We start from the raw sequence: 20,328 nt of genomic DNA on the forward strand, positions 1-20,328 counted from the left end.
TCCTTAGTGATTCATCTCTACCTCTGGCGTGAGTACAGCCCAGAAATGAAGTTCCTCTAAATGTCACCCAGAGCTGCTCTGAGTCCCAGGGACTCTCAAGATGGCCAGGGCTTTCTGGAGAAGCTCCCAGTGCTTAACCTCCTCTAGTTCTGCTCATGGGGAAACATCGACAAGCTTCACCTCCAGTCAAGAAAATAAGCTGTCGTTCCAAAAAGAACACATTCAAGTCAACAGTGCCATATTCAGAATTCCAGGGATTGCCTGTGTCATCATGCACAGCACAAAGCTACACAACAGGAAAGACTCTGACTGTGATGGAAGCTTCCTGGCCTGAGGCACCTTCACTCCAGAATCTCCCGACCTCCCCTGCACGGAGCACGTTTTTATGTGGCACTTTAGCAATCTGCTGGCATGGCAGGTAATTCCTGTACCATAAAAAGTACAAAGGAATGAGCTCCAACAGGAGTTGTTCTGTGGTTTCAGTTTAAAAGCTTGGTAGAAGCTACAAGCCACCCCTACCTAAAGTGAGTTCAGAGGCATGATTCAGGATTGTGTAAGAAAGGTTACAGATTAGAGGCAGGGATGAACGCTGGAGACAAAAACTGTTTGGGGTGTGCAGTCACCAGAATCAGCACAATGTGACAAGCCTAGCTTCCCAAAGATCATTCTTATCCACGTTATACGCAGCCCAGGCTCCCAGGTTGATACCACTGCCCAAACTTATGCTATGATGGCTGACTGCACTGCACTTAGTTTACGAGAAAGTCCTTTATGGCCAGTGATTTTTTTTTTTCTTTTCATCCTCAGATTGCAATATGTCCTCCCTCAGACAAAATTAAACCATTCTACAAGACACAGGAACTAGAAAAGTGAGGTTTAAAATTATGGCCCTAATCTCCACTGTGCCCCTAAGTTTCTCATAAAAATTGTTGTATACAACCAACCACACAGAACTGAAAAGAGTCCCAAATCTGTCCAGTCCTTCTCTGCTCAGAGCAAGTGTTTTCTGACACGAGCCAATTCCAGCTATGGGTTTCCATCACTCAGAAGGACTCATATCCATATTTAAGACTAATACGACTTCTTTGTCTTGTTTTCATCTCCCTTGAGATGAAAAAGACTGATTATCTTAGTTTTCTTGCTATCTAAGAATTGAGCTGATCATCCTTGATCTAGATTGTACCATTATTTTCCCTATCAGACAGGCTCTTGACTCATTTGTTTTTTCTTACCGCATGAAAGGATATCCGTTAGCATAACACCCTTTGCCTCTCTAGACTCTCTCATTCACTCCTCCTCCCCCCAGTATTTTAGCCTGATTCCCTGAAAACAGAGCCTTAAACAAAGTCTTGCAGTCATGTAGTTTATTTGAGAAATTGTCTCAAGGAGTATAAGTAGAAGAGAAAGAGGAATGGAACAGGGAAAGGAGGAAAGCTATACTGTGATTGTTCTAAGTTGGCCTCGGCACCTGATTCCATGGACCTTTAGGGGAACCTTACAAAATGTATCTCAGAACTGTCCCCTCAGAGGAAAAATGAGGGACGCATTTATTTATTGACTTTCATCCCCACTGGTCAAGGATGGCCCCATGGGTATTAACTCAGGTTGCTCTAGTATGCATGTCAAGTGTGCACATTCCACACCAAGACATGAGAAAAGCTCTGGAGCTAGCAGCAAGACATGAGGGGAGGTGATGTCAAGTAGAAATGCACAAAGGTATTTCAAGCTTGTGCGCAACTGGTAGTCTCACTAGTAGCTAGATGAGGAGGTGGGGTGACAGAACTGGAAGTGGCTCTCAGGAGACGGCCAACATCTCTAATCCATGACATAGCCTGTCAGTGGGCCTGGGAGAGGAGCTGCTCTCTAGTTTCCTTATGCGGGTGCTAGCTGTCCAAAGGAAGTACAGGTTCTGGTCTATTCCTTCTGCCCTAGGTTTTTCCGGCCAGCACCTCACATTGAGAGTCCAGTAATTCCTGTGACTAAGTTGTATGTCTCTAATTCTGAGGACCGGAATTAGAAAACCTACTGTTGGCTCATACCTAGTCCTGTCTCTCAACCATTGAGGTGTCATAGTTTGTTCTCCATCTGCCTGCATTCTTTGACTTTCCCTTAAAATTTTCCAGGATTTAGGTGAGGTAAGAAGTGTTCTTCATTGGGCCTCATAGCCTAGGATAGTGAGCTTGGGCTTGAGAGTGGAGTGCAGGTTAGATTTCTGCCCCCGGCTACTCCCTCACCTTTGACAGGGCACTACTATCACCACTGTACTTCATGGCCTTCATCAGAAGTTAAAGAAGAAGAATTTCAAGAAAGAACCTGGAGACAATTAGAAGGGCCTAAGTGACCTTAGCAGAAGTTGTTTAAATGATGTTCTAAGGGAAGAAGGTGGCCTGCAATGCATCATAGAACATACTGGAGAAGAAGACACCCTTTAAATAAAGTTGTAACAGAACTCAATGCTAGAGGAAGCAAAGTTTTCCCAGAGGAAGATGTCATGAGACTAGTTGAGCCAGGATCACCTCTGTGGTTTCAGTGGGTATAACTGAAGAGGTGATCCTGGTTTCAGGATCACCTCTGTGGTTTCAGTGTGGTTTAAGTGGGGTGGGTACAAAATGGAGACGCAAAAGATTCCCTGTGAAATGGAGGACCTCTGGTAGGATTTAAAAAAAAAAAAAAAACACGGAAAGAATAGAATTGGACAAAGAGGAGCCTGTTTAAATGGAGTTACTTGTTCTTGGGAGCCTAGGATAGGAGTGAGGGTGCGGAGGACTTGGGGAGCATTTTCTCTATGTGTGGGAGACAGAAAGGGACAGAGAATGTTGACTTTGTGGAGTTTCCATTTGCATCATGAATGTCATCCCCCTCTGTAGGGCGGCCAAATTTAGCAAGTAAAAATATAGGATGTCCACTTAAATTTGAATTTCCAATACACAATTAATAATGTTATAGTATAAGCATATCCCAAATAGTGTAAGGGACATATTTATACTATGTCTAGGCCATATTTTCACTAAAAATATTATTCATTGTTTATCTGAAATTCAAATGCAACTGGGTATTGTGTATTTTATCTGGCACCCCTACCTCTTTGGTGTTTTCTTGAGAAACTTTAGTAACTGCAATCCCCACTACCAACTTCTAGTTTTTGAAAGTTTCAGTTTTCTGACAGGAAGTTTTCAAAGAGACAGGACTTTTTCAATGAATCCCTATAACTCTTACTTTTTATTACAAAAGACAATTCTTTCAAAAGAAGTCATGTCATGTGAAAATCAAGAGTTTTGAAAACAACACATAGGGCATTTTCCACTTAATTGGATTAGGTCTCGACAAAGACCCAGTTACAACAAAATGGAGAGTGTGAAGCACAGACCCAAGAAAAACAATCAACCATGTTGCGGTTTTATTTTTCAGGAGGCACAGAAAGAGCTTTTCAACTATAATAAGCAACTCTAAATACTAGAAAGATAGGTACTTCAAGCCTTTGATAGGCCTCGACACTTTAGTCTGTACACTTGGAATATTTCCTCAGGTAAATCAAGAGGAATTCACTACTTGAAACAAACTAAAAGAGAACTGGTCTTTTTAAAATCCTGTAAGTCTCATCAAAAGCCACTATTAAGAAACTAGGCAAGAGACAGATTGGGGGAAAATATTCACAATGCATATACCTGAAAAATTGTTTGCATGTAGAATACAAAAAGAATTACAACCTAAAAATTTAAAGATAAATAAATGGGCAAAATATTTGTACAGGCACTTCACGGAACATTATGTATGAATAGTCAACAAGCACATAATACATTGCTCCACATCATTAGTCATCAAGAGAAAAGCAAATTAAAACACAAAGACACCACTTCACACCCACTAGAATGAGTAAATAAAAAAGATTGACTACACTACATGTTGACCAAGGTATGGAGCAATCCAGGCTCTTCTACACTACTGGTGGTAATGCAAAATGCTACAACCACTTTGGGAAAAGTGCCAGATTCCTAAAAAGTTAAACATGCATTTAACTTGCGGTCTAACAATTCTTCTCCAATGTATTTATCCAAGAGAAATGAAAACATATGTCCACAATAAGCCTCGCACAAAAATGCTGACAGTAGTTTTAAACATAAGAGCTAAGCGCTAGATGTCCATCAAGAGGAGAAAGTATAAAAAAACTGTGGTGTGTCCATCCATCAGAACAACACACGGTGTTAGAAAGGAACAAGTTACTAATACACACAACAACATTCGATCGATCTGGAAAGCATTATGCTGAATCAATGAAGCCAGGCCAAAAAAAAATTGAAAAAAAGACCTATAACTACATAGGCAAGTACGTCTAATAACAAAAATCAAAACAGTTCCAAAAATCAAAAAAGTTCCTTCTAAGTTGTTGAGTTGTTGAGTGTTCCTTCCAAGTTGTTCCTCTTGGGAGAGGATTGACAGGGAAAGGGCATGAAGAAACTTTCTGGAGCAATAGAAATGTTTTATTTCTTGATAAAGTTATGAGTTTTTTGAGTGCATACATTGGTCAAACTGGTTAAACTTACTGACTGGAGCATTTCATTCTATGTAAATTAGATATCAATAATAGGGTTTTATTTTAAAGAAAACTTTTTTTTTGGAAGTAATTGTAAGTTCACTCAGATGCAGTTGTAAGAAATAATACAGAGATATCCTGTGTATGCTTTACCCAATTTCTTGCAATAACACCTTGCAAAACTACATATAGTGCCATGTCACAGCCAGGATATTGACATTACCAAAGTCAAGATACACAGTGTTTCCACCACCACCAGGATTCCTCATGTTCCTCTTTTAAAAACCCCACTCAGTCTATCATAGGCTCATCCTTAAATCCTGCCAACCACTAACCTGTTCTCCATTTTGATAGTTTTGTCACTTTAGTAATGCCATATAAACAGAATCGTACCGTACATAATCTTTTGGGGTTGCCATTTTTTCACTCAGAGTAATTCTACGGTGTTGCTTCCAAGTTATTGAGGTTATCAACAACTCATTCCTTTTTATTTCTAAGTAATGCCCACGGTATGGATATACTACAGTATGTTTAACCATTTACTACTTAGAGGACATCTGGGCTGTTTACACTTTGTAGGTATTACAAATAAAGCTGCTCTACGTACTTATGTACATGTTTTTATGTGAACATACATTTTCGTTTCTCTGGGATAAATGGCCAATTTCTGGGTGATAGGGTCATTTCATGTTTAATTTAGTTTTGGTTTTTTTGCTTGTTTGTTTGTTTGATTTTTAAGAAACTGTCAAACTGTTTTTCATGAATGGCTTGTACCATGTTGCACTCTGCCAGTGATGAATAGTGGTCTAGGTCTCCACATGCTCACCAGTACTTGGCGTTGTCTTTATTTTTCATTTTAGCTATACTGATAAATGCACCAGGATATCTAATTGTAGTTTTAGTTTGCATTTCACTAGCAATTAACATGGACATCTTTTCATGCACTTATTTGCTATCTGTATATGTTCTTCCTTAAAACGTCCCTTTGTGTCTTTGCCCATTTTCTAATTAGATTGTTTGGATTTTAATGCTAATTTTGAAAAGTCTTTATTATTCTAGATGCTAGTACTTTGTTGGATAGCTTGTCATTTCATCCTCTTCACAGGAGTTTTCACAGAGCAAAAGTTTTTAATGTTGATGAGATCCAATTTATCAATTTTTCTTTTTGTGCTTTTGTTGTCAAGGCTAAGAATTCTTTGCCTAGCCTAGATCCCAACTATTTTCTCCTCTCTCTCTTGCCGTACAGCTTCTATCCTTAAACTCTCTAGTCTCTTGTTCAGCTGACATTCTGCCTATATCTTGGCAACAGCAGTGGGAGACTAGGTCTGAAATGAAATGGAACATTTATGGAGTCAAAACTTGGTGTCTGTGGAACCCCATTAAACCCCTCCTTTAATACCTACAAGCCCTGAATTTTAGAGCATTCTTGCTGGTTTGATTTACCATAGCTGATCTGCTTCTGGGTTTTTCAATCTCTCAAAAAATCATATTCTCCACCCTAGCCTGACACCACCCTCTCCATTTCCAGGTTTCTTAAAGACTGCATTCCAGTGTTTGTATTGGTGGGGTGGAGAGGAAAACTTCAGCTCCCCAAAGAAGGGCTTACCCGGAGAACACACAGATTGACAGTAGGGAGTTACTGTACAGCTATGTTGTGATTTTTAGATTTTCAACTTGTATACTGAGTAATGCTGTGAGCAGGAAATAGTGAACATTATGTGCTGCTATTATCTGAGGTTTGTGTTACAACAGAGTGTTATTTGGAAAGTTGAAAAGAAAAGAAACTTTTCCGGGGTTAAGATCTGAGAGGGAGAGAAAGAAATCATTTGGCGGAGTTGGGGAGAAGTATTCAAATCACAGAGTAAATGCAAGATCACTAAGCAGTTTAATTAACGTACTGTGTTTTTAGAGAGATAAATATCAAATATTTCACATATCCTCTTGTAAAATAAAACAAAGATTCAAAATAGAATACTTCAGTTAATAAGTATAAAGATACTAAACATTTCTATAGTATACCAGACAACAAAAGAAGGTTTGGAGGAGTTAGAAGTCAGTGTGGAGGGGTCTAAGTGGAGAATAAATGGCATGGCGGGAAGGGGTGAGGAAGGAGCTAGGAGAACTGAAGAGAAAAGGAACAGTTAACACTACACGTTCCAGGAGAGTTCTGGGGGGCAGACTATGTCCCTCAGGTCCCTCTGATTGAGTTCAGATCCTAGTTCTGTTTTCTTAGCAATCTTGAGAAAATCCTCTAGGCCTCATTTTTTGCAGTTGCAAAGCAGGCAGTTGGAGCAAAAGCTTTTCTGGAGTCCCTCACCTGTCCTCATATGTCAGCCCATCTCTGAGGCCTGAACCTGACCCGCAGACAGGGGCCACAGCCTCAGCAGACCTAGGAAAGAACTTACGCGGCTCTTTATTTTGCTAAATGTTTAATTTGTTTATATATTTCCCACCATTTAAGTATATTTTGTCATTTAATTTATGCTTGCTGTTGATGTTACAACTAAAGTCCTTTTCCGTGCAGAGTTTATGATTCAGGAGCCGAGGGCTACTCAGTTATCTGCTTCTCGGAGGTCATGGTGCCAGCTCACAGCCTCAAGGAAACAAGATACCGAGCTACTAACCAGGGCAGAGAGTCTGGAAAGTACTGAATCCTGAAAGTCTATAACCATCCCAGGTACGAATGTCAGGACACTTGCCTAAATGGTTGCTTCACCGGGACGAGGCAAACTACATTTGCCTCTTCCAATTACACAGCACAGTGAACAGAGACAAGGCTACAGCCCTTGGAGTTCATGTTTGCTCAACTTATTACAGAACAAAAGCTTACAGACTCACTGGAGCTTGCTCAGGGGCGCCACACAGTGCAAAGAGTGCTAAGGCTGTGATGGTTATTGTGTTTAAACAATGGCCCCAGATTTCCCAGGAAGCTGCATAGAGAATTAGTGTTTTTGTCTTGCACATTGAGCCTGAATGCGTTCTACGTCTTGGCCTCTCAAGTTACTTATTTTCATTATCTAATGTGTGTTGATCGGCAGACATTGTTGAGCACCATGAGGGAAGAATCTGTCTCATTTTACTTTTTATCTTTTACAGGACCTACGACAAAACTGGCACAGAATAATCATCCAAAACATACTTGATTAATTAATCGTACCTGTAGGAAAACAGTCATTTGAATGACAGCAGCTTTCTCACCTGAAACCTTGGTGACAACCTTGGAGAAACACAGGTGACAACCTGGACTTGCCGTTGGCATCTGAACCCTTAATATGAGGTCCACACACTCTCTCTTTACTGCAACCTTGCTGTGTGCCCTTTGGGTGTGCCGTGTAAACTTCTGGGACGTGGAAGCAAGACCTGTTGTTCCTCTGAGTTCCCTGGTAGTTTCTGCTGAAGTGCACCTTGCAATCATGAGAACTACAAGGAACAGTCCAGCCACAACCTTGGCCCCAGTGGGACTCCCTACAAGTAATACAGCTAGGGGAAACCCCTCCAGCATTCCTAACCCAGAGCATCACTATGCATAGGCTGGGACTGACACAGCAAGCATATTTATGGGAGCTACTCTATTTCGGGGTCTCTATTCTCTTCCATTGATCTCTTGCTCTGCCAATGCCATACAGCTTTACCATGTTGAGTTTTCTACTCCATGAACACAGGCTAGCTCTCCATTTATTTTGGTCTTTTATTTCTCTCATCATAATATTTGGTAGTTCTTTTCTTTCAACACTTGAAAAAGGAGAAAAAGGAAACCCACTGATAGTGTCAGATCCTACAGTTTAAGGGCTCAGTCCCACAAGAATGCCCTCACTCCATTCAAGTGCCAATCACAGGACCATGTTTTCACCTTGCTTCTGACAGATTGGCTACAAATCAAAGGTTCGTATGAGCCTCTAGTCAGATTGCTCTAATTTCCTATAGAACTCACGTGTGAACAGAAAAGGGGCCATGCAATAAACCTGATAGGCTCAGGGGGGTGCCAAATGGCAGGTCTGAGAAGCTCAGTAACCAAAAGTAACCACGTAAGAATGGTCTGATCACAAATTCTTAATTGGGCAGGTCGAAGTGACACACCCAGGCCAATAGCTTCCTTACCAAAGATCAGTCTTTACCGTAAATGAGCCCTGTCCATTGTCTTGTGCATTTAGGATAACATACGTTTGAAATGTCAGAGTAATTTTCTTTTTCTATCCCTCGAAGGCACAACCATAGACACCAGAGCACTAGACCACAGAACCCCTCATTGTTATATTGTTTCCCAAATACCATCTCTATATGCTGTAAATGTTAATTATTAACTATCCTATACTCATCAATGTAAAAGAACTAGGTGTTTCCCCATTTTGCCTTTTATCCAATCCTAGAGACTTCCCTACTATGCTTTCTTTCGCCTCTTCAATCTATCACCAATGGATTTCATATACTTTCCTTTTTTTCTCCTTTGATTCTAACATATAAAACAAGCTGCAAAACTGCCATTCTCCAGAGCATTTGAAATCTTGCTCCCCAATATACATCAGTTTGGCTCAAATAAACTCATAAAAGTTCTCTACAAGTTTGGACGTTTCTTATGTCAGCAAAGAAAAACACTTACTTACATTTACTAGTTCATTAAAGGATATGATAAAAGAAACAGATGAACATCCAGATGAAAGAGATGCTTGAGCTAGGTAAGTGAGAAAGGGTGTGAAGTTTCCATGCTCTCTCTGGGTGCACCACTCTCCACACGTTCACCAACCTGGAAGCTCTCCAAACCTTATCCTTTTGGGTTCTTATGGAGGTTTCATTGCGTAGACATGGCCACTGGCGGTTGATTCAAATTCCAACCCTCCTCTCTCCCCTGTAACCAACCTTCTAATCACATGGTTGGTTCCCCTGGCAACAAGCCCCATCATTAAGTTCAGTCTGCAAGTCACCTCATTAACATACCAAAAATCACCTTTATTGCCCTAATCACTTAGGAAAGGCCAAGAGCTCTGTGCCAGAAATGGGATGAAGACAAGTTATATATTTTTTATTATAAGTTATAATATCACAAGGCCAAAATGTCAATGTAATGTCAATGTTGACAAATCCTATTCTAAACAAAAGAAACAGAAAACAGAAGTTTTAGTATTGTAAAAGAACAACACTCAACCAAGTAAATTTAAAGGTCTAATTGGCTTTATTAAGTGATTCATGAATTGGGCAACATCCCAACTAGAAGCTTGGAGGGTTTATACAAAATGGAAGGTTTTTAAAGGAAGAAGAGTGGGACAAAAGGAAAAAAAAGGATTATTTTTAGGCCAGGACGTCTTCTTTGGAGGGGGAAAGAAAAGGCAAGAGCTTTTATCATGCAGATTGCCTCTTTTTTCCTATGGGGGTTAGAGAGGGTCCCTGTGATAGATTATCTCATTGGTATGGAACAGAAAATTCCAGATGGGTTGATTAAGGTTACCTTTCTGGTGAAGGCTGAAACTGCAATTAGGTCATGGTCTTTAGTACAAGTAACACCATTCTGGACCTCTGGTTTTCTCTTTAACAGTATATTATTCTAAAGGAGAGCTTTAAAAATTTCTGTCCAGATATGTGGGAGGTCTTCACCTAACACTACTTAACACTACTTAAATTCACACTGTTCTTATACTCAAGAGATCACCGCCACAAGGAAGGAGCCAACGATCACAGAGATCACGTCTTAGATGATTATGCCACCAAAGGGTGTGACAGGGCTTTGTGTCACCACACACTTTAGCAATAATCACATCTCGAAGGCTATTTGAAATGATATGTGAGTCTTGGCTTTAAGAAATTTAACTTTAACTGAGAAGCTAAACCTAGCCAATTGAACCTTTAGGAGGACAATACAATGGAAGAATAGTGCTGAATCGGTAGTTCAGAAAAAAAAGATTGAGGTATGTTTGAGCAGAAGGAAGAATTTCCCTGAAGAGGTTGAACATGTGACAGATTTTTGGGGTGTTGGAGGTAAAAATACCAATATCAGAGTATAAGTACAAAGGTTATTTGTGAGGCTACTGAGCTTTAGGCATGGATCTAACAAACTTAATCTGGGCTTAATATTTATATTGACACAAAAATTCAATGAACTCAGTTTTTGATTTTTGAAGGTTAAAAAGTTGGAAAATGAGCATCATCAATTCCAAAAGCTAGTGATTGAACTGAATAAACCCACAGAGGTCTATAAACTGCTATCACCAACCAGCTCCATGGAGAAAAGAAATTTCAATATTTTTCAGGTAAGTTTCACTGGCCTGCCACATCTTTCCTCTGCATCCTGGGCCCTCCGTCCCCAGTGACAGAATGGGAGAAAGTGAGGCACATGAGTCTGACTGACACATATGGGAAGCATTTATTCAGGGTGTGTCAGGCCCCATCACCACAGCTTTGCTCATTGGAGTGACAACTCACCAGTAAAGTGTCGGTTTAGGGATGATTTTATGACCAAAGAGGAGGTTGAGTAACAGAGTAAGTCACTGAGTGGCATCAATGAGCTAACATCATTCAGTCACATAATGTAAATGTTGGTGAGCAATGACCCAAGAAATATATGGCTAATGGGAAGTTGATAGGATGGGCAGGCTTGGGGAGTCCCCAGGGAAAGTTGGGGAAGTACCAAAGAATACTGAATACCCAGGATGGAAGATACAAGCAAAGGTGAGAAAAATCAGGGTAGATAGTACTGGCAAGGAGTCCCAGAAGCAAACATCTTTTCAGGGCAACCTGCTTTACTGTTTGCAAACCACAGCCTCTTCTGCCCCTGCCTTTCTCCAGATGGCATTTTCCTTAGAGACCTCATTCTTGGGCCAGTCTGCATTTTTCTTTCACATTATCCACATCACACCTGTTCAAAAACACAGACGGGCAAGAAAAAGTAGAGTTCTTCAGGATCTGGGATCCTATATTGCATTTGGTCATGATTGAAAATAATTTAATTTGGGAATACATAGTTTTGGATAAATTACTCTTAATTCCTTAAATAATTAGTACATTGATTTTCATTTTCATATGTTGATCTATCCTGATTCCAGAAATACATCCTACTTGGTCATGATATACAATCCTCTTAGTATGCTGCTGAATTCAGTTTGCCAGTAATTTTATGAAAATATTTGTATCAATATTAAAAGGGATATTTGTCTGTAGTTTTCTTTTTATAGTGTATATCTAGCTTTGATATCAGGGCAAAGCTGCCTTCATAGAATAAGTTAGGAAGTGCTCCCTGCTCTTCAATTTTTTTTGAAGAGTTTGGGAAATATTGGTCTTAGCTTTCTAAATATCTTGTAGACTTCACCAGTGAAGCCATTTGGCTGGACCTTTTCTTCATTGGGGAAAACATGACTTTTCAGTGAATAAAACAACATTCCTGTTCATAATCAGATGAAATGCAATCCATCCATATCCCATCTATACTGATGCCATTCTTCCTACATCCGCTCAATCCTAATAACTTTCAGAACGCAGGGTGTTTACTCATTTGGGGTATGAAGAGGGATGGTCAGCCTTGCACTTGTTTTAAAGAAGAAAAGCCAAAAATCAATGTTGTCCCCAGGAAATCTTGTACCATTGAGTTGCTGTTGCAGTCATTACCACATGGTGTCACTAGCAGTGTGGCCTGGCACATGCTGCACTTGCTAAGGCACAGCACCACCGTGGTCTGAATCTGTCCCCTACAACACTGATCTCCAAACCTTCGGCTCAATAGCAACTCAACTTTTTTGAAACCCAAACAACATGAACCCAAATAGGCCCACACCAAGACTCATTGTAATTCAAATGACAAAGGTTAAAGACAAAGAGAGAATCCTAGAAGCAGCAAAAGAAAGGCAACTAGTAACTTCTAAGGGAGCTCCCATAAGACTCTCAGCTGATTTCTCAACAGAAACTTTGCAGGCCAGAAGGGATTGGCACAAAATATTCATTGTGATGAAAAGCAAGGACCTACAACCAAGGGTACTCTACACAGAAGGCTATCATTTAAAATTGAAAAGCAGATAAAGAGTTTCCCAGACAAGAAAAAGCTGGTAGTTCATCATCACCAAACTAGTATTACAAGGAATGTTTGAGGGACTTCTTTAAGACAGAAAAAAAAAAATCAAAATTATGAATAATAAAATGGCAATAGCTACCTATCTATCAATGGTGTAAGTGGATTAAATGCTCCAATCAAAAGACATAGGAGGGCTGAATGGATAAGAAAACAAAACCATTACATATGCTACCTACAAGAGAAGCACTTCAGATTGAAAGACACACAGAATGAAAGTAAAGGGATGGAAAACGTATTTCATGAAAATGGAAGTGGGAAAAAAACAAAAACAAAATAGCTGGGGTAGCAATATTTATATCAGACAAAATAGACTTTAAAACAAAGGATATAACAAGAGACAAAGAAGGACCTAGTTATCCCACTTCTGGGGCCTGTGCATCCATATGTTCACTGTGGCACTGTTTACAATAGCCTTTGAAACTAGTCCTCCTGTAAGGCCTTGGGAAGGGCGACTCACATGACTTGCCACTTTCCTGTACTGCCCTCTTAATCTTTGCCCTTGAAACCAGGACTTTACCTCTATGGTCTCTAAACTGCTGCCACTAGAAGTGACCCAGAAAAACAATGGAGAAGCCAAAGTGCAGTTCATTTCATGTGGTCTGTGATGGATAAGCTGCACAGGAGCCATGACCTCAGTCACCCTGTACCATTGTAGCCAGCCCTGCAAGCCTGCTGAATGTCCTACCTACTGCCAGGTGCAGGGTCTGCGCATTTACTGCCCCAGGATGACTGGAAGTCCTAATACCTACCATCTTGGCCCCATCACCCTCAATAGATAGATAATCATGAAGGTGTATACTCTGATGTCCATGGATTTCCCGGTATCTGGGCTGTTCAAGCTTACTCATGATCACATGAATACAAGTATATGTCTTAGAGTTATGGAAAAATCGCTGGATGGTTTCTCCTCAAACTGTTAAAAGTGATTCGTTTTGGCTAATGGGATTGCCAATTAACAGCGGGTTCAACAGTACCCTTCAAAAACTCAGAATCTCAGAGTGTGACCTTTCTATGTGGAAATAGATCATAGACATCATTAGTTAAGATAAAGTCACACTGAATAGTGCTGATTTTGGTAACTACACAGCCCAAACAGTTTTCGTCTCCAGCATTCATCCCTGCCCCTAATCTGTAACCTTTCTTACACAATCCTGAATCATGCCTCTAAACTCACTTTAGGTAGGGGTGGCTGGTAACTTCTACAAAGCTAATCTAGTGACTTCTGCCCTTATAAAAAGAGAAGAGACAAACAGAAATGTCATGTAAAGATGGAGACAGACTGAATACACAAGCCAAAGAATATTAGGAACCACCAAAATCTGGAAGAGGCAAGGAAGGATTCACTACTAGAGCGTTCAGAGGGAGTGTGGGCTTGCTGATAGCTTGATTTTAGATTTCCAAGTCCCAGAAGTGTGAGAGAAAAATTTCAGTCATAGTAAGCCCCAGTTTTCGGTACCTTATAACAGTCTTGGAAATCTAATACACTGCTGGAGAATGCAGGAGGAGTCCCGTCTCACACTTTCCTGCCTCTATTTCTGGATTATTTTAATTCACTATAGCAGACATCTAGTATTTCAGCAATTTTTTAAAGTGTTTTTAAAGAAGTAAAGATAAGCATCCTAGAAATAATATTGTAAATCAAGATGAATATTGACCGAATATTTAATTTAATGCCCTGAATTTCAAGAATAATTCTTTTATATAAAGTACAATTAATTAACATGTTTTCTTTCAAGTGATCCTCATAATGTAGAGAAGACATCACTGGGGCATTTTCAAAGTCCAGACTTTCTCATGCAATAACAGATAATTATTGGTATGTATGGGAGTAGATTTTATTAGGCTTGGGCCACTGGGAGATTCAAGGGAATGACAATAACTCCTCCTGCAAATCCTGGGATGTCGCGTCCCGCAAGACGAGAGTTGTGGGGAGCAAGGAGGGTGGCACAGGGTTAAGAAAAGACGGAAGCCATGAATAGAGTTTAAGCGGGGCCAAGGGACCTGCAGCCTCAAGGACTGCGTCCCAAATTGGGCCTATACATTAGCTTTTATTACTTAGGTGAGGAAGCAAAGGAGATAAAGCTTGTCAATCTCAAGATCTGTGAATCCTATACGTCATAATAGGAAACCAATCACACTTGCCTGCAGGCAGCTGAACCATAAGTCTCAGGATGTATGTACTTCCCCAAGGGACAAAACCTTTATGCATATGAATAGATGGAAAGCACACCATTGAATCACTTCCCTTGCAGGTTGTAGGAAAGAATGCAGCCACAGAGGCAGAGGCTCTCCTTAGCTGGGGGAAGGTGAGGGGCTGTGCCCACCTCTATGAACCCTGTGGGTTCTCCTGTTGGTCCCCACTCAGCTGCGCCTGGCTTGAGTTTTCTCCCACCCCTGTGTGGAATCTTACTCATCATTGGCTGACCAGCCATCTTTCTGGAGCCAAACAGGGAGATATAAGGAGCAAGCACAAAGGTGAAGCAATGTCCCTGAAAGGACCCGTCTCACAGACTCTCCTTTCTTTAGGGGCAGGTACAAGGAGACAGATGGGTAGGCTGCTGCGTGGCAACACTGGGAGATGCAAATTAAGAGCAAGATTATTTCCAGGAATAGAGAGGCTGGTTTCAGAGGTAATGAAATGGGAAATGTATGGTGATAGCATAGGCTAGGAAGTTTGGCTCAGGGAATCAGGCTTAGTAAATCACTTCTCCCCAAAAGTAAAGGAAACTTGCAAGTCTTCCTTATCAATAAGTCCCTGCTTCTAACACCGGGATAGAGACCACTCACTTAGTCCATTATTAAGTCCTAAAAAATAACCAAGAACCCATTTAATGGAGAATGGATCACTGAAGAAGTCTTATCAAACACATTACATAACCATCTCTAAATTCAAAATGAGTGGCCAAGACATGGAGACAATCAAAGTGTCCTTCAACAGATGATTGAATAAAGAAGATGTGGTATATATACACAATGGAATACTATTCCGCCATAAGAAAAGATGAAATAGGACCATTTGTGACAACATGGATGGATCTTGAGATTATTATGCTAAGCGACATAAGTCAGACAGAAAAAGACAGAAAATTCATATGGTTCTCTAACCAGATGAATTCACTGACATGTGGGATATAAAACTGAAAAGAACAAAGGAACAAGACAAACAAATGAAGGAACAAAAACTCACAGACACAGACAATAGTTTAGTGGTTACCAGAAGGTAAGGGCAGAGGAGGGTGGTAGATGAGGGTAAAGGGGATCAAGTATATGGTGATGGAAGGAGAACTGACTCCAGGTGATGAACACACAAGGTGTTATATGAATGATGTATTACAAAATTGTACACCTGAAACCTATGTAACTTTACTAATAATTGTCACCCCAATAAACTTTAATTTTAAAAAATGAATGTTCAAGAAGCATTCATGAAATGTAAGCAGGTAATAATCACTTATTCATGCTTATTGTTAGAGTTGGTGCATGGAGAAAAATATCTCTCTTTGTGTTCCAAAGACACATTTATCCTACTGAAACATTAACAGAGTTCCATAACAGAACAAGTGTCTCCTGGAGCCCATAGAAGGTGGAGAAGAGTGAAGGGTGGAACTGGAGAAGCAAAACAAAATCGCCAGCATACCTATATCTCTTGCAATCAAATTTCTTAATCCTCTAGAACTTTGCATCTTCATTAGTATTCCAGAGACAGGCATCAACCATAATTAATATTGATTGCCTTTATATAAAAAGGATATTCAAATACATAAGGAAACATCATAAGCACAATAAACAAAAGGGCAAAAAAAATAACTTTTTTCACAAAACAGGAGATTCAACTAGAATAGAGATGTAAAATAAAATAAGTATGAATTCCAATTTTTGCCAATAAAATGAAACTTTTGAAGACACCCAGAATACAGGAAGCAGTTAGGATAAAGAGAAAACCCATAAAAGGGTAAGGAAGCAACAGAAAACGTAGTGAATATTAAAGAGTAACACAGAAGATGGTAGGTGAGCACATGGTGGTACACCTGCATGGCAGGAAACTTAAAATACGGCATCGAGATAAGAAAAGAACAATGGCTAGAAAAGGAAGTGGGAATAAAAGAAAGAGAAGATCATGTGTCCTGGGTTCACGCTATGAAGACGACGAAGTGAGGAGCTGCCCCTGAGGAAAGATCAAGGGACGTGCTGCCATGGGGAAAATCTGTATTTCAGATAAAGCAAAGAGGAAGAGGGACAGGATCTAGGAAAAGGAAGAGCCTACACTGGTGTTTTTGGCAACAGAACAGGAACACCAAGATGAATCAGAGAGGAAGTTATAAGAGCTTAGTGAGGAGCAGGATTGGATTTTGTTCAAAGTGTGCAATAGGATGACAGTCCTGGGTGGTGCTGGAGGCGTGGGGAGAGGCAGAGGTAATATCAATGTGTCTCAGTTTTCCATGATATACCTACATATGAGACCAATTCTCTATCAACTTTTTAAATCTTACCGGAGTTGATTCTCCTCTGAAAATTAAAGCAAAGCTAATTATCCCTGTTCTAATGTTATTCAATGTGTACATATCTATATCTCTATTTGTATCTGTAGAAAAATCCTAGTGAATCCAGTAACTGGCAAACATTCTATTATTTGATGCTTGACGAATCTTCTTCATTAACCAGTTTCCCTATAGACAGGTACAACCACATTCTTGGTAAAAAGGAAGAAATAAAATCTCCCCTAAGATTTGCAATTTAACAATACTGTCAAATCTTCACGCCCTTCACAGGAAATAACGTTTAGGAAAACCTAGGAGATATTTCTTAACCAACTTATAAAGGCCTTAGAAATAGCAGGATGGTTCCTGAAAGTGTAATTTCCTCTTTGGTTTTATTGGGTTCCTGAATTCCTGGAATCAATGATGTTGGTGTATACTTAGAAAATACCCAAAGACAGAAGTTGGTAAGTATTCACATGCAAAAACTTCTGAGAATTGCTCAGTCTTCTGTGATGATCAGGATGTCATGATCCTGTCGATTACAGACCAGGTGCATTTTCAGGAAGAGAAAAAAAAAAGAGTATGACGTGGTTTCTCACTTGACCCAACCCAAACTCTCTAAATTTAAGCAAACTCCTGGTCCTTATCATTTAATACCTTTTCCTTAAACCCAGCCTCTGCATGAGGAATCTTGGTAGTATAGTCTCAGAAGAATTCAGCCTTAGTCAGAAGTTCTCTTGAAGGCCAATTTATCCTACTGTGTCACAAGATTTCTTCTTCCATGCCCAGGCTGAGCTTTCTATGTCTGTCCTCTGGAGGTCAGGTCTTTTTTTCTTTGATCCCAAATCAAACCATCTTGCTCCTGCCTCAGAAACTTCCACCCTACCTGGTGATGATGGCCTGTGATGCAACCTTGACAAAAACTCCTATTCCTCACGGTTGCAATTTTTCATCCTGCATCTTATCTCTTGTCGTTTTCTTCTACCTTTGGACATACTCCTTAATAATTAAAACTTCATTCATCTACATGACCCCTCATCCTACACCCTGTCTCAACTCAGGAATCTTTTACACAACAATGTACACACTATTGGCAGAGGTGACCTTAGAGTACAGTGGCCTGGGGGTGGGGAGATCAGGCAGGGAAAATCTTTTATAAACAAAGATCTCCTTCTCCCCCACCTTCTACGTCCATCCTTTCTGGGACTTTGTTGTAGGTGAATCTGCCTGTGAATTCGTGATGTGCTAGGACTTGAGACCCTGCTTGTGCTGATGTTAAAAAGAACCTATGACAGTAAGAAATGTCAGAGGGGTGCAGAAAAGTCAGAACTCTCATACATATTCCCATCATATTCTGGTGGGAATGTAATACAGTCTGGCACTATAATCACACACATGGAATCTAATAAATAATTAGTAATAATAATTGAAAAATTTTAAAAAATTTTAAACCAAACTTAAGAGATACAGAGAACAGATTGGGGGCTGCCAGAGGTGGGGGGGTTAAAATGGGTGAAGATACAAAGTTATAAAATAAATAAGATCTGGGATGTAATGTACGGCATGATGACTATAGTTAACAATACTGTATGGTAAATTTGAAAGTTGCTAAGAGAGTGGATCTTAAAAGTTCTCACTACAAGAAAAAATAATTATAACTATGTGTGGTGATGGGTACTAACTAGACTTATTGTCGCGATCAAATCATTATGTTGTACACCTAAAACTAATACAATGTTATATGTCAATTATATTTCATTTAAAAATAAACAAAAGAAATTTGTACGTAAAACCTCATATCAGCATTATTCACAATCCCCAAAAATGGACACAACAAAAATGTCCATATATTCATGAATGGGTAAAAAAAAATTGTGTTGTATTGTGCAAAAGAATACTATTTATTTGTATTCGTAAAAGGATGATGCACTAATTGGAACATCATGGATGAATCTTGAAACAATTATGCTAAATGAAAGCAGCCTGACACAAAAGGCCACATACTGTGCAATTCCATCCATATGAAATCTCCAGAATACACAAATCCATAGAGATAAGAAGTAGATCAAAAGTTTTCCAGAAACTGGGGGAAAGGGAAGAGAGAACTAACTGTGTATGGGGTTTCTTGAAGGATTGATAAAATCGTTCTGGAATTAGATTATGGCAATGGTTGCACAACCTTGTGAATATACTAAAATGCAGTGTTCATTTTAAATAGGTGAACCTTATAGTATATGAATTATACCTCAATTAAAAAGCCAGTTCCCTGTGGTGGGGTGGACGCTGGGCTAGAGACCTGGCACAACAGCCTGGCCATAGCTAGACCTCAGGGTACAGTGTACTCCGGGGGAAAAAACACGTTGTTTTGTTAACTTTCTTTCCCTTTCAGTCATTGATTTCTACTAAACCCCAGCTGGATAGAGCTGTTTGGAGGAACAGAGGCACAGGCATGACTTGATTCTCTCTCTGAGCTCAGAGGAGATAGATCACCCCAACTCCATTCCCCATTCACTGTTCTTGGTTGCCTCAGGGTGGAGCCCTAAAAGGGTGACTGAAAGCCCAGCTTCCCCTCCTGGTGACTGTGGGGGCCACAGAAGAGAGTTTGGGGGTGAGTATTTCGCCCGTTCCCGCCCCTTCAGATTCTATGGGAAGTCATTTTCTCTATGAAGAGTGCAAAACAACGGCTCTCTTCATTTAAACACAAGGAAAAACATCATCTTAAGACCAAAGTCTGCCTAACAGTTTGGATAGCGGATACATGTGCAGTTTCCTGAGCCAGCTTATCTACCCTGGGTATCTCCTCTGTGCAATTTACTAGCGGTAAAAACCTGGGCTTCTGTTCGCACGCTGTGTGCCTCAGTCTGTCATCTGTGAAATGAGGATAGCAAAGAGGCCTGCCTCAATGAATTATTAAAGGAGTAAGTGGGCAAATATATATCTCAGCACATAAACATCAGCAGTTTTTAATATTATTCTGCCTCTGGGAACACCAGGCCCATGAAGAGAGTAAAGCTCTGGTGATAATGGAATTACCCGTGACATTCAGTGAACACCTTTTTCTCAGTTTTTCTTACAGGCATTTGACTCTGTTGTCCAGCTCGTGAATCTGAAGCTGACATGCTAAAGGTCAGGGTGACAGAGAAGTGTCAGGATTTTGGCAGCTTGACCATTTTATTTTTGTTTCGTGGTTATAGCAAAAATAGAATGCTGCCAAGCAAAATGGCCCCTGTTTCTAGCGATTGTTTTTCTCATTGTGAGCATGTTAACAC

The sequence above is a fragment of the Rhinolophus hipposideros genome (genome assembly GCF_964194185.1).
Source record: "Rhinolophus hipposideros genome assembly, chromosome: 17".
Lineage (NCBI taxonomy): Eukaryota > Metazoa > Chordata > Mammalia > Chiroptera > Rhinolophidae > Rhinolophus > Rhinolophus hipposideros.